The sequence below is a fragment of the Atheta coriaria genome, unplaced genomic scaffold (assembly GCF_025399875.1).
Source record: "Atheta coriaria isolate IRGN ID8LTWV9N9 unplaced genomic scaffold, Caltech_Dcor_3.1 hic_scaffold_9_pilon, whole genome shotgun sequence".
Classification (NCBI taxonomy): domain Eukaryota; kingdom Metazoa; phylum Arthropoda; class Insecta; order Coleoptera; family Staphylinidae; genus Dalotia; species Dalotia coriaria.
In genome coordinates this window covers 5,008,461-5,024,245 of record NW_027045451.1, presented here as the reverse complement: position 1 = coordinate 5,024,245, position 15,785 = coordinate 5,008,461, and the positions used below count along the sequence as shown (strand labels likewise).

The window sequence follows — 15,785 nt, the reverse complement described above, 5'->3', positions numbered from 1 at the left end:
ACTTCCTCGCCAGTCAAAAGCTGCGGTAAGTGGCGCTTCGGCCAACATTGGCGCATCAGCCGCTTGCTGCGGCGTTTGAGCTCATAGCAGCGGTGATTTCCACCGCTCGCGTGATTCGTCTCGATCTTCAATCGCTCCAGACCGGCGCTAAACCGCGCCTAAAATATCAAATTTGATCCCTCACGATATCCCCATCAGCTTTCGGAGGGTTTCATGGTGCGGGCTGAATTTGTTCACTTTCTTCGTGCGCGGCCTTCGCCGCTTTACCGCCCCGCATTTATCCGTCAACCACAAAATATTTTAAACAAAAAAATCAACTCAAGTATAAGTTTTAATTGATAAATATGAAGAAAAGTAAATTTACCCATAATACTGTGCAAAAGGTAGCTGTTTTGCCGAAATCACCGTATTTTGTTTGTGATTGTTCAATAATCTGCGCCTTCTCACTGACCAAATCCACGAAACTCGAAGCCAAATGAAATACACGGTACTGGTCGCAATGCGCCTCTCCACCTTGATAAGGTTCTTTGTAAAGCCATTCGTGCCTGGGATTCCTGATCATGTTGGCTGTGTAAGTTCTTCATTGATGCCCAGTGCTCACCTCAGAGTCACTTCAGAGCCTATATCCTCATTCCAAAACAGCACTGTTGCCACCGATGACAGCGTACACAGGGGCCCCAGCAGCTCCGGCTGCAGTTACACAAACGCGCTTTCAAGACTCGTCGTTGTTTGCAACAACAATTTTGCCTCACAGGACAATTAGTTTCACTTGTTGTGTCGCGTACGTACAGTTAGAAACGGTTATCGCTTATACGTCCCCAGCACCGCAGAGATGTGTTGCAGACTTGATCCAAGGATTGCGTTTCATGTGACACCTCGATCGATTTACTTATATAATTCGTGAAAATTCCGTGTTTATTGTGTGCTGTTAATTGTTTGATGTTTGACAAATGTCATTCAGCTTGACGCAGTACAAGTTAAACTTGAACATCAAATGTAATTGGAACACTGTATCTACTAAATTTAGTTTAAAATATTAATAATTCAATATAAAGTAGGCTTATATAATTTATAATTATTTTACATGCAAACTCTGAATTTTGATGTACTAACTCGGTTTCTATGATGCATTATATTGGTTTTTTGTTTGAATTATTTTATAAATTTATTGTTTGTCAGGTTGGTACGAGTCACTTGTAAAACAATTTTACATACCACAACGCTGGGGTAAAAATAAGCGCTCACTTGATTCTAAACTGTAATTATTTGCAAAACCCAAGAGTTTGCGCATTCATCGCACGTTTTACCTGATAATGCGGCTTTGTTGCTTTTCTTACACAGGTTGGCGCTTTTGCATGCTTGTTTGTAGTGGGAAAATCAAACGACCTTTAAATTTTGATCAAGTTTAAAAGCTGCCTTAAATTTTCAAATAAAAATGCAACATCAACAAACAAAACTATCTGAAATAAAACTATATACATATTACATATATAGTTGGTGAATTAAACTTTCTATTTGCTATAAAACACATCCAACATTTAACATTAACTCCTGGTGATGTGAATTAATAAGTAAAATTCTTCCAAATATAATACTTGTTTTCTTTTGTATAATTTACTCTATAACTTTAAAATATTCTCATGATCTTTCTTTTAAATCTCTTCTGTTAGTTGTCCAAGTTGTCCCAACTAATACCTCAAACGTGTTTGTATATCAAATCCAAAACCAAGGTGTTAATGGTTCCAGGACCTTTACATGTTCATCGATACTCGTCCCCTCGACGAAACTAATTTTGCGAAATTTCGCTTGATTCGGCGCTATTTTAACATCCGGCTGCAAAATTAGAATATATCAATTTACAAGTTCGCCCCAAAGACCATTTCAGGGTCTTGTAATGAATTCAAGTGTCAAGTAATTAAAGCCTTTGTACGTATTGAACAACCAGCATTCTGTGTTTCCTGCGAAGCAAGTCTCTTTGCCGCCCATTATTCTAAGGTATATTTTCTTTTCTTCATCTTCAGGTACGTCGGTACTGGGTGACTGCAGCAGGAATTCGTAAATGACTAGATAAGTTATCTATAATAAAAAAGAAGACGAAACAATGGTGGTTGAAATTTAAATGCAAAATATATACCTTCTCTGGTGTTCTCTGAAGTAACAGTTGTCCCTTGTGTATTAAATAAAAACATTACCCAAATGCCCTGTGCAAAGGAATATTTCCATCTTTCTGCACCAAATGACATTCCTTCGTTTTCTTGCAGTCCCAATGACTTCTATCCCTCTCGGTGTCACTCCAGTGAAAGCATTTCCTCTCATTCAATGCTTGGTACTGTAACTCTTTTGTTCTAAAGTACAACATTCTGCTTTACAGTTTCACCGTCAAACACGCCCTGAAGATAGTTCTCAACCGCATTTTTCTGGTATGAATTACTTATTTTACCAATATTTGCAAAGTATCCCTTAATGCATATATATTTCTACATAAATCTCACAAACAGCACATATAATAGTGTAAAATATAAAGTACATCTAAATATAAACAAATGTATAAACAAACTTACTGGAATATTCAATTGTACAAACTATTGACGAGTCGGTCATCAATAATGAATGCATTATACCTCTTTGAATTCTTATGTAAACTGCCAGGAAAGTAACGCATGTAAAGGAAAAGCGATTCCATCGTCAATATTATAAAAACGTAAAATGAGCGACGTATGCGTTACACCGTTGAAGCATTTACCGTATTGATTTGCATGATATTTTTACAGTATTTAATGAGGCTCTTACAGCCCAAACACCAATAAAGTTTTGATGGACTTGTTGTCCACTGGAAAAGCACAGCGACTTCAAACTCCTACTCCACAGACTGTTTCAAACTTACAGTGTAAAAAGAAACACTTTTTTTAGATAAAAAAATAAGCGCAAGATATAGATTAAAAGCTTTATTTTAGTTAAAATGTAAAAGTTTCTTTCTTTATTTTATGATTGTTTATACAAAAACATAATGAATTTTTAAATTTATATTCAGGTGCATATTCTATCTTTGTCAATCATGTCACAAAAACGCTTGCTGCAAAATAATGCATGCACAACCAAAAGCTCATGTGCAATCACATCACGCTGACGAGCTCACACAAACTGTTCGATTGAAACAACACGGGTTTCACCATATAATCATTAATTTATAATTAGTTAATAAAATGTATAAAAATGACGGTGAAGATGGCTGTAACTCCCGCGCTGTGGTCACCGAAACATACTGGACAGTAGCGATGAAGAATTCGTCGCAGGAAGAAGAACTCTGTACATGCCGTTGAAGGACTTCGCACACAACATAGAAGTAAATTTAAATGAACAAGATGACGGAGTATAGCATACTATGAAAATATTTACTTGAAGAGCCAGTTGATGATCAAGAACGCGGAACTGGTTTTACGACAGACGATGAAGGTGATGAAGATGCAGAGTGAAGCTGTGATGATACCAACACAGGTCAAATGACCTAATAGCCAAGATTTTGCTCAAACCTAAGAAGTACAAGACTCTTGTACCGTCCAAAGCAAAGAAACTGAATGATCCAGTTAAAGTTTTCAAACCAAAGCCAGCTGGCTCATGAGAAGGAAGATGGTGCTATAACTGAGGAGCAGATTCCTGCCAGAGGGAAGATACAGACAAAATGATGTTCCTGAAGGACCGCCACGTAAAAAAGTATGTGTTGATTTGAAATAATGAAACATACCAATATCTTAATATATACATTTGATTTTTTGAGCTCTTTGTTTGGAAGTTTTGTTTTACCAAGTGTATTTTTATGTAGAAGACTTGTTTAGTTGTAGCCTGCTATTTTAGAGTGTTATGTTGGTTGCCCATGTAGAATTTATATTTTAAACAGTTGAAAACCAATATTTCCTAATCAATTTAATTTAAAGTATTGCATAATATGATGAATGGTGTCTAGTGATGGATATAAAATTATATAATAGATTTGAAATCAGCCTTGAATTGAACGATATTCAACGTCTTAAAACCAAACGTCTTTAAGGAAGGATCGCGAGCGCTTACTATGAAAATAGGCAAACAAAAAAAGGCGTTAGCAACTATTCAACGCCGCACGCGCGCTGAATATTCAGACAAAATTGACAAGTTAGCTGGACCTTGGTTAAGCGAGACAAAGTTTTATGAGCACGACAAACACCTGTTTTGAACAAATCTATGGGGTACATGTTACGGAAATCAATCGAAGTTGGAAGTCAAGCTCAAACACACACCCAATTCGTTAAAAATAAATATGCTCTCACCGAAAGTAAGTTGACGAAGGATTTTATGATGAAGAGCAATAAGATGAAGGATTAACAAAGTCGATATGAGAGAGATGAGAGGAGACGCAAAATGGAAGTTGAACAGGAGATGGAGAGTGATTATTGCTGTTATACAATGTTTATTTAAATTTGTACTGCAAAATTCATATAAAAAACATAAAGATAAACCGATATTACTTTGTCTATAATTTTTCTCTACGAATTTTCAGAAACGCACCAAAGTTTTAAATTTTTTGTAAATTTTTGAACATTATTCCTATTTAGGGTCTAATTTTACTGAAATCTCCTTGAAATCAACAAATAATTGAAAGAATAAGTTTCTACTTCATATTAAGTTGGCTGAGGTATTCATTCAAATAAACAGTTAAAAACCTGCTTCATATATTCACCGCGAACCAGTTTGTTATTCGATATTTACGAAGTTCCCACAAAACACGCAATAAATGATTACTAAATTGATATTATATTTCCAAACAACTTTACTATGCTTTACTTGCTAAAGCCGTTGAAGATTTACAATTTACTCTGTAAGAAAATGGATCATTTGTCTCTGTTCGGCGCAAACCAACAAAAAGCGAATCGAAGCGTTCTATCTTCGTAAGTTGAACAATTATATTTTCCCTATAAATTAAACAAAACAACACTAAATCACTGTTAATATTAGTATACCAACCTACTCACACAGGCTGTCTACTACAGATATTTATCATGTGTTTTAGTTTAAATAATGTTGTAACTTCCTCAATATCAAGCAACAATGTTATTGTTTTCACCACAAAAATGATGTTGAAGATACTGACTCATCGTATTTATGGTTCACATATGTTTATGTTTCCGATTTGAACACACCATGGACTGCACATAAGTAATATTACATTTTAACACAAATAATTATTCATAATTAATTTTATAACTAATATTGTAATATCCCAAAGCTTCTCCTTAGTAAAAGTCCTCCAATGGGACTTTTCTGGTGAATATCTGTTGGTATAGATGATCTTCAGGGTACAAAGTTAGGATTTACCAAGCCAGCGATCACTGTTAAAGAATGGGTTCTCACATTACAGATCAAGCTGTATGGCGTCCACCCAAACCGCATTTTTTCGTTATTTAGGGCTTAAAGGTAACATCAGAAACACTTTTGCAAATATAAATTACCTAAATATGTCTCTAGGCATATGCCCTGAATCAAGAAAGAAAGCATAGCCTCCATTGGCAGTTCCCAAATGCACTTGGTATGTTCTGTCAAACAATCTTTATGACGTCCCGTGTTATGCATTAATCCTAACTTCAACTGGTTTACTCAGCTGTAATTATTCCTAATGCAATGCAGTCACAAGGGACAACAATTACCTATTACACCAGCGTTGTTGCTACTGAAAGTTTAGGACCAACAAGATTATTTTATCAAAACCGGGCTGACATTTTGGTTTACGGAAAAAGTATGTTTTGGTAATGTATTTCTAGAAATAAAGTTTCAATACCTACACACAAACCCATGATTTCTCTACACTTTACGCATGGTACGTATGACCAAAACATGCCTGTGCAATGCTGTGCTCAGTTCGCAAAGGAGATGATAAATGTAATTTCCAGCGAAGTTGCTACTGTAGCCTTATTCGAAATAAACACGAAACAGCATGCTATAAAATATTTATTTTTGTACTTTGTTAATCATTTTTCTTTAGTGATGGTTTCAGAATGACAAACAAGGTGGTCAAGGGTGTTTCCTCAACTGGGTGATGCGTGAAGACGCTGACTTTAAGTTGTAGCAGTTGGTAACGACCCGAGTTGTCTACAAGTATGTGGGAACTTAGAGAAAAAGCTCACCAAAATACGAAGCACTAGCAGGTCTATCAGAACTAAAAACATTCAACACTGTAGGAAGAAATGAAAAATTTAAAAAATTATAAAATGCTTCATTTCTAAATTTTACATTTTTGTCTGCTATGGCAATATCAATCAAGCTTCTTTCAATACAAACACAAAATCTCCTACTGGCCACCGGGAAACTCACGTTCCTCAACAATTTATCAAGCAGTTATATCGTAGCTGCATTTTCAGACAGTTCTATCCACTGTTTGTTCCTGCGGATTCTCTTAAACCAATCTGTAACACAACTTTGTCCATCGCGCATGAAGATGCATAAATTCGCGCGGATAACACCTGATTGCCACCACGGCCGCTTTTTAATAAAAACATCCTGGTTAGATTCGATGTGGACAGTCATCTGGGTACATTATTAAACTTCCAACGCAGATGGCCCCGCCAAGAGCACCCCATGCTTACCTACAATGTTGAATACGAGCCCATCGAGCCAGGTTTGGATTAAGAGTTGATTTATTACTTGTAGTTGCAGTCCTGGGATGATTTATCCACATGCGATCGATTCACAGAGTAGTTTCAATCGGCAAACGTCTCCAAAATCCAGCAAGCAATTTTATTATGTACAGTATCGTACTGCACTGTACCTTGTAATGATTGTTATATTTTTGTGTTTTTTGTAAGTTTTTATGTTTGTAATTGATTTGTTTAGATTGAGCGCGCAGGGACAAATGAAGGCGCAGATGATTTATCGCAGTTTCTCATAAGCGCAGCATTTCAACGCGTTTAAGAGTCTTTGAGACCCAGTGATTAGTAGTCATGATAAGAAAACTGGCAGATTCAATTTCAAGTAAAAGTTTTTGGTCAATCACAAATGCATTTCAGTTTTAATTTTGATTGTTTTTCCAGTCTTTAGTGTGATATAGCAGAAGGGCAAAGTGGATGTAGACAAAGTTCTCATATGCATCTAAAGCTAAAGAGTTCACTGTTGAACCGTCTACACCTCCAAAGTCTCTCTAGCAGTTGATTCAATGGATTTTCAGATCTTGCGTTAAATCTACCGCCGATTGCAGACCATCAGTGAACAACAACAGCTGGCTACACAGCGCCTTCAACACTCTGGTGGAGATGCTGGTTTTAATTCGTATCTGGGGTTTATTACGGCCTGCGTGTCTTTCCCGAGCTGCCCAAATCCGATGCTAATTACGTATTAGCGCTACTTTTACCTGCCGTGCCTGCGTAGAGTTGCCAAACCGGAATGTGATAATCTCATAGGTATAAATAATATCAACTCTGCCAATCCTAAATTTGTTTTAAGTCTTTTAATTACGTTTAATTTAATTTATAGATGAATGTTTATTATTACCTACAAGTTCCAAATCCAACACCTGCAACACCAACAAAAACCGAGTTGTGCTCGCCCCCACACTCAACCAGCGCAGGTACCTCCTTTATGGCTGTTGGCGGGTGGAGCCGACGCCCTAAGTGTATGACCGAACAGCACAAACAGTAGACGCAGAAAGTGACATTTATACTTGGTAAACCCTATTGCGTTAAGCAGTGTCAGATGCGGAAATTCGCCGGAACAATTCCAGTGACGAGAACAGCTGCAATTCGTGCGTGGATCAACGCTGGATAAAATCCTGCCAGTAAATATTGCAATTTTATCTTCTAGGCAGTTAAATTGTTTTATTATCTGATTTTATGATGCGGTTTATGGAGTAAATACAATTATCGTGACTTCCGATGAGCAATTAAGAATTAATTTTACACCCCTTGCGATATTTTCATATCTGTGTCGTGACTTCATATGTTTTCCACTGTAATGAAAATAATTGTCTTACAAGTAAGTGTAACACAAACACTCTCCCACACTTCTCCACACATCGAAATTTCATGTTACATGTAAATTAATTATTAAATAATTAAACTTCTTTAAACAAGCTATTAATACTAAATCGCACATCCCATAACATTGGTAAGTATGATATGCAAAACAACATTTCAAATTAATAAATAACTAATCGTGAGTAGCCAAATGCCTTATTACATTTGGTTGTTGATTACTTAATCAACGACGCGCCTGGCTGCTGGTGTATATTGCTATGCTAACTAAGTTATAATTAAATTAATTAAAGGCCTGAGAGATGAGCCCATTCTTGTTGGCTTGTTAGTGGGCGTGGGTGAGATTGTCATATTCGTGTGTATACGATTCATGCGTTTAGTTTACAGTTGAAATTGAAAGCGTAATACTCTGTCTGCAGCCGCGTATTTGGTTGCATTTGGAAGACTTGTAAATAAATACCGAGAATCTTTACGCGAACGTTGCAAACGCTTCTTGCAAAACAATATAAAAACAAAAGAAGGATGTTCATAATGATGCTAATTTTCGCTATGTGTTGTTGAACACATTGTGCATTTTGATATCGAGGTTTTCACCCAGAGACGCAAATGATTCTCATCGTCCATCAGCAGATGCATGTACCAGCCTCTCTATAAATAAAAACAAAACACAAACAAATTAAAAATTAGTACATGCAGTAAAGCTAATAGCATTGAAACTACATTTATTCCGTTAAATCAGTAAAATTGCATTTGTAATGATAGAATTACTGACACTTGACGTACGCACGATGAATATGTTTCATGCAGTAACAGGAACAAAAAAAATAATAATGTAATGCAGAGATTTTCAATTAAATTAATGGACCAGCCATAATACGGCCACGAATAACCTTCAACCCAAATTGCCCACTAAATCTAAACAAAAACTTCGACAAACGAATGTTACAGTATATCTGTACCCCCAAAACTGTTTATTTCCTCTGTCTGATCTCCTGCTGGAATTTTAAACTTGATAAAAGAAGAAAACCCAGAGACAAACCCAACTCATTCCATTAAGAAAATTTAACAGTTTAGTAAACAAGTGTATCCTTGCCTTACCTTTAGTTCAGTGGCCAAACACACAGAAAAGCATCCTCAATAAGCTGGGTACCTTCTAGCACTGAGCTTAACATTTTATACACCTTCGGCATGTACTGGCACATCGCCTCGCCTCAAATTCGACTTCGCGCAGAGATTCATGTCCGCTTTATTTCCTATTTTGAGCGCGCGACAATCACAGTTGCCTGAGTACCGTCGTACTCTCCATCCACTTGGGTATACGGCCAGGAAGGACGAGCGTTTTGTGATGTCATACACTATGATAACACTTCAAGCTTCAGGGAGCGTACAACCTGCGATGGTGTGAAATCTTCGGCCTGCCGTATCCCACCAGCTACAAATTAAAATGCAGTGTTTTGCTATGAAATTCTTATAGAAATTTAATTGCAATAGAAGAAATTATCTTTATCTTTTTGCTTAAAATTACAAAATTAACTTTTTTTTAAAAGAAATTTTACCTTACTTTTTGTTGTTGCAGTTCAATAGGACTTAATTTTTATTAGCCAAGTTAAAAATTGTAATATTTAAGAAGATATTCAATGCTTACTTAACTTTCTTCTCTTGCCATCTGCCAACGACTTGGTTTCTGGTAGAAAAATCCAAACGAGGTATTCCCTGACGCTCCACAAACGTGCTGTTTTCAAAGTGCCGTACAACGCACGTCTCCTGGTGCCGCAGTCTCCCGATAAGTACAATCTTAAACAAGAAAGTCGAACGCCTCCTCCGCAGGTAATGTCATCATGCTCGATTTCGGTTGACATCTCTGCAAAACCAAAGCCTGTTCTTCATGTGTTTGTTTTGCTAATAAGGTATCGTATGAGTGCTACGCGTTGTTGAACGCTGCTGACCAATTTGACGGACGACTATGCAAACGCGCCGCAAAGTACCGTAGCCATTAGCTGGATACACAATGGGACCCAAACACCATGCGTTTCGGTAGCTTTGACTGGCGCGGACGCTGCAGGCGGCAGCAACGGTTTGAGAGCAAACGCAGCAGGACGACCTGAATAACCCCACAAGTGGTATTAAAGGCCTAAGTATTCACCAAATATTTATTACCAAAAAATGTTTTACATTGTTTCTTCATTGTTTCCCTTCAACCAGCGTAAATTCACATAAAAATCACATGTTACCCCTTTGGAATTAATATTAACATACATTGCTAAATGATGAGGTTGGATTAGGTGCAACTTTTTTCATTCCAAATTGTAACCCACTGGGCCAAGCACAGAATTTGTTTTGATTTTGAAGAGTCCTGCAGATCTTGCAATAATCTATTACGTAAATTCTGCCATATGCTTCTGATATCACCAGTTTCCCAATGATATCACAGTTTTAATTACTCGAATCATCAAATCTAAATGTTGATCTTCCATCTTTTCAGCCTTTAAGCAGCCTAGATCCCCATACCTTCCATTAGGATTTCTTGGATTGAAAAGTCACCTACACTGCACATCCTGCAAAAATTCAAAATATTTAATACTTTAAAGACAAAAATCCTCAACTTTTTTTTATAATTTATTCACCCTTTTGTGATGTGTCACCACATTCATGCAATGACTTTAATTGATGTTTTCCGCATTAAGACCATCAACAGTTCCACTGGCCAATGTATACATCTTCTGCTTCTTGTACAAATCTCAATTACACCTTTATGAACGTGTCCAGGTCCAGAATAGCAACTCCTGCTGTGGTGCCTCCCAAACCCTAACAACCTCGCTTTGCCTGTGCTTTGTAGTGTGTTTTTAATATTTCCTTTGAGCTGAAGAGTAGATTCAACTGTAACACTGCTCGTTGTGAGGTTTATCAAAGTTTTGGATGTCGGGCACGTTTTCCAGTGCTTCTTTTCTGACTGTTTTCACACACGATTCGCATGTCATTTGCACAGTGAACACCTGTACCCCACCTCGGATATTGAAGTTTATTCCACTTCTAAACTTAGTTTGACACTGAATGTAACTAGTGATTATGCAAAAATCTTATGGAATATACTGAAAATGTAATTACAAATCACCTTTGATCCTTCAAACATTAGAAAACCTTGAACGAATCAAGTGTGGTGTATGTGATGTTGCCTACATTAGGTGTAATCTATACAGAGAGATGTACGAAAAATACAGTTATATTGCTTTGTTTAAAACTTAAGTTCTATACTCACAAACAATTGTTAATTATATATAACTACACCTTTGATACGATGATTATAACTGTAATCAGTGAAGCTATTCCAGAAAGACATGTTATGTTGTTTTGCTTATATAGTGACTGTTAAAAAGTTCCGAACCAAAAATTCGTATTCAAGTACAATTTAAAGTTCACTGCCACGTTCACACGTTCAGCTTGCCACCCGCACTAATTTTAAACTTAATTCAATTCTAATATTATAAATTACTACCAGCGATTTAATTTTTTACGTAAAAACAAAACAATAATCTCTTGGAACTTTTCTATAAAACCAAAACATCGTAAATAAATAACATCATCTGGGTGAATTAACATAAGTAGAAAACCAAATGGCGCTTGAAAATTACTTCGGCTTAAGTTATTACCGTTTTGCAACATAGGAATTGTTGTGAGTTTAATGTTCATACTTGAAGAGATTTAGTCACAATTAGTTTGTGCCATTGTGCTGATGATGATTCAGCAGTTTGATTTCGACAAACATCAGAGACAAACTTTAAAACATCAATTTGACAAAGAAGATGAAGTATCGAACCAATTGAACGAAGTTATTTGAAACAAAGAATACGAGATTATTTATAGCCAGTATTGTTGGAACGCAGCAGGAACTGATGGAAGGACGATTCTGTTGTTGATTATTCATTTACTGTTTTGAGAGTGCTCAAAAACAATTATTTAATACGTAAAACCACTATTTTAAATCACATCAAACAGCACAACAAATTAATAAGTCCACATTTAAAAAATCCTATGTGTACGATCAAGATGGCGTCGTAAATATTACAAAAAACGTGATGTAGACAACCAAAATTGCTTATCTTCATCGCATTATGAAACGTTGGTGCTTTTAGTACGTACCTAAAGAATTTGTAAGTATAAATATTTATTCAAAACACAAAAACATTATAAAATAACAAAAATTCAAATCATTATTATGAATGGCTTGCTATTTTACAAAACAAAACACTTGAAATAATTTCCCATTGCATAAAAACAACTTAATTCACCCCGGTAAGCATAAATTCCCCACACATACCCGAAAATTAACCCAGAAGACACACCTAACCTCACAATGACGCCCCAAGTACTATTAAACTCTGTGATCTAGACAAAAACATAATAAAATCCGATCAAACGTGCACGAAACAAACCAGTAGGTGGTTACGCACTTTGAGCAGTAGTAAGCTTGATGCAGCAGCATATCGTGCATTTTCGCTCCCATGTCCTACGACGATGCTACCAAAAGACAGATAATGGCATATTTAAAATGGCGTCCGCTATTTATATCATCATCCAAGTCTTGGACAAACGCTGGAAATTGTTATTGTAAGATTAGATATTATGGAACAACAACCTGCGGCCGCTACATTATATGATCTCACCCCTCAACCCAAACGCCAACCATGATCTGGATGTTAGTCATTGGGATGCGGCTGTTTATGTTTCCGGGTAAATTTTATTTTTGCATTAATGATAATTTATTCAAAATATCGTATTTTAGGTTTGATTTCTTTGCTTATGAAAACGGCCGAAAAGTGGGTTACCATGGTTTAGCCAACAATACTGTGGCGGAGTTTGTTTAGGAAAGTACGCATGTGCGTGATAGGCCGAATCTGGGGAACTACCAATGTTTTTGGAAAAACCTTACCCCAGCGCAGTAAGTTTCATAAGTAAGTGTTTATATTTTGGCACATGAAATTGGACATAAGTAAAACTAACCTAACATTTCCATTATAACCTTTTATATGAATTTATGTTTTGTTTTGTGTTTGGGTATGCACCACGACAGTAGTGGTAATTCCGTACGAAAGAAGGTTTTATCACAACCCTTCCACGTGGTACAAATGGTGAGACAATAATGGTCCATGTAGTCGCATGTAATGTCACGTCTCTTCCTGGCAAATGTCTGTTGATTTATGGCTGGCCCAAAACCTGATTTAGACCAGAAAGTTTGCAGATACACCAGGACAAGTTTACACAGCGAAAAACAATGTGTGAAGTTTTGTTAACTGACCGTGATGTGCGCTCTGTATCGCCAAGTCAACAATTATCCACCATTTGTTATAACCTACAAATGTAAGACACACCTCATAGAAGTGATATTACTATCGGTCCTGTTTCTGGAAGGTACAATGTGGCCCCAAGAAATTGTTTTGGAGTGAGAACGTCAATAAAATATTAAACCCCAAAAGTAGTTGAAGTTATCCCCGGAAGCTTAAATGTGGAATTTGGGGAGTTTAAAATTCTCCGGTTGTAATGTGTTTAAAAGTAAAGGGTACCAAGAAAACGTCGAGTTTGTAATAAACCACTTCCCGTTAATACTGACTCATGATGGTAAATTGAAGCGGTTAAGTAAAGATGAGAAAAATTTGCGCAGCGGAAAAGAGGTCATCATCAAGTGAATTTGCATCTGGTAAATGTAAAGAGTTTTCTAAGTTGTTACCACAGTTAGATGCAAAGCGAGCAGGGTTACAAGCACCTCATGAAGAAAGTAAGAATATAACCTTAAAATTAATCACTAAATAACCATTTTACCTTTTTAAGATCGTTTATGGATGGTTGTGCAATTTTCCGTCAGTCGTGCAAATTCCGGAAGTTATTACACGCCAAGAATCGAATTGAATGACCCGAGTCTCACCATATACTTGATGGTACCTGGTGTCATAGTGATTCCAACGGAGAGTATTATCGTCTTCAGCACTCAGTTTCATTGTTTACCTGAACATTTCCAGCTCTACCAAAACATTCTTGAATAAATTAGACGATATCCCCATTCCTCAAACGCTCATCCGGGGAGTAGTTGCATACCCAATGATTTAGAGAAGCGCATTTTGTCATTGATGAAAATGGCAAATCAAGTTGAAAACGGCGCTACGCCGGGGACATTCCACACTACCAGTTATACCTGGAGACAAATGACTACAATGAATGCCCAGCGAAACACCAAGCATCACGGAAATGCGAAACTACAGTATTGATTTTATGTAATTGTTTACTTTATTTTGCTAAATGAGCAAAAAGATCGATTTATATCACGTTTAAAATGTAGAAAATACGATAAACAAAATCACTTCAACCCGGAAGTTTTACCGCCCAAAAATATGGCACGAGTTCAAACAGTTTCGACAACAACGGCCTATTTTCTACAATTTGACATTGCGGACCTTGTGGCTAACCAACATAATTGACATTTGACGCACGGTCTGGCAACTGGAATTCAGTTCACCTGTATCATTCGTATTCTGAGCCGCGCCCGATTACCATCTGATTTACACTTGCAAACCGCTGTAATCACTTGCAACAAACCGATTTTGACTATCGTCGGCAATCTACTGGCGCAATGATAAACAATCAACAGTTTTATCGCCGCAGTGCGCGTTAATTGAATCTACCAACAACATAAGCCACCTGGTCCTAGTTGCCATGAGAATCGCAGCGGGATGAACGCAGGTTACCCCATGAAACAACTGTTATCGATAGAAAGCCCATCATTACCCAGAGTACACAGATTGCATCTTTATCAGACACCATAAGTTTGGGCTGGTAAACAAGTTTGCAATTGGGATTTATTCATGAATATGTTTTAAGGTGCTGGGGAATTGAGAGGTGCCGTTGTACGGAAGACGTCATCAGGCTTCTGTCGTATACGCCCCTGCAACTTTGAGGTTCTCGGTGTAAATAATCGGATGTCCATATTAGCAATTTCACCACCAACACCCTAAAGGTTTACCAAGAACACTCAATGGGATCTTTATAAGACAAATCCAATTTTTCATATTTATTGGACTATCTGCGTAAGTTTATTTGTAAAACACAAAATAAAATATTAATTAAATTTAATTGTAAAATATTTTAGGATGTTGATTTATACAAAGCAAAGACATTGATGACTGCAAGGAAGCAACCGTCGCGCACATTCTGAATACGATACAGAAAATTTCGATGGCAAGAGGGCAAAATAACCCTACCAAGAACAACAAGGTCCTAGACAAAATACGAAGTGATTTTGCGACCAAACATGGCGATCGATGTCATCACAACCTAAAAGTTTGAGTGCCAGCGTATCACATGAATTGTCTTAACTGGCCAGTTGGTGTTAATCAGTTAAAGGTAAATTGCGAAATTAAAGACTGCGTACGGCGTATGAAAACGGCCATACTACGTGTTGTGGAATATTTTAAACTCCAAAGAGAACGGCGCAGGTTTTGGAAATGTTAGGTTTGTATGATGAGGCATTAGTGCAATACGATGAATTGACGCGCTTTTTTCGCAATTTGTTGTCATCAATGGACCAGTTGGGGAGAATGTTAATTGGTTGAAGGACTTCCAGATGCCGCTGCAGCGTTGGCATTCGCTGAAATTTAAGTTAGGTCCGTGCTCTTCCTGATGATCCTTCACTGCTGGAGTTGAGGGCTTACCTCTGCGTGAAACAAGCGCATATGTTATTGGGGAATAAAATTTGGGAGGTAATTTTGTTATAATAAGCAATACGTAACTGAATCCAAAGTACAAGAA

General features: G+C 37.0%; 1 pseudogene; it reads left to right on the top strand.

The window, feature by feature from the left end:
• The first annotated feature begins 13,628 nt into the window (after window positions 1-13,628).
• The window catches only part of LOC135799857 (mediator of RNA polymerase II transcription subunit 6-like), a 49,400-nt pseudogene continuing 47,243 nt past the window's right edge, over window positions 13,629-15,785 (top strand).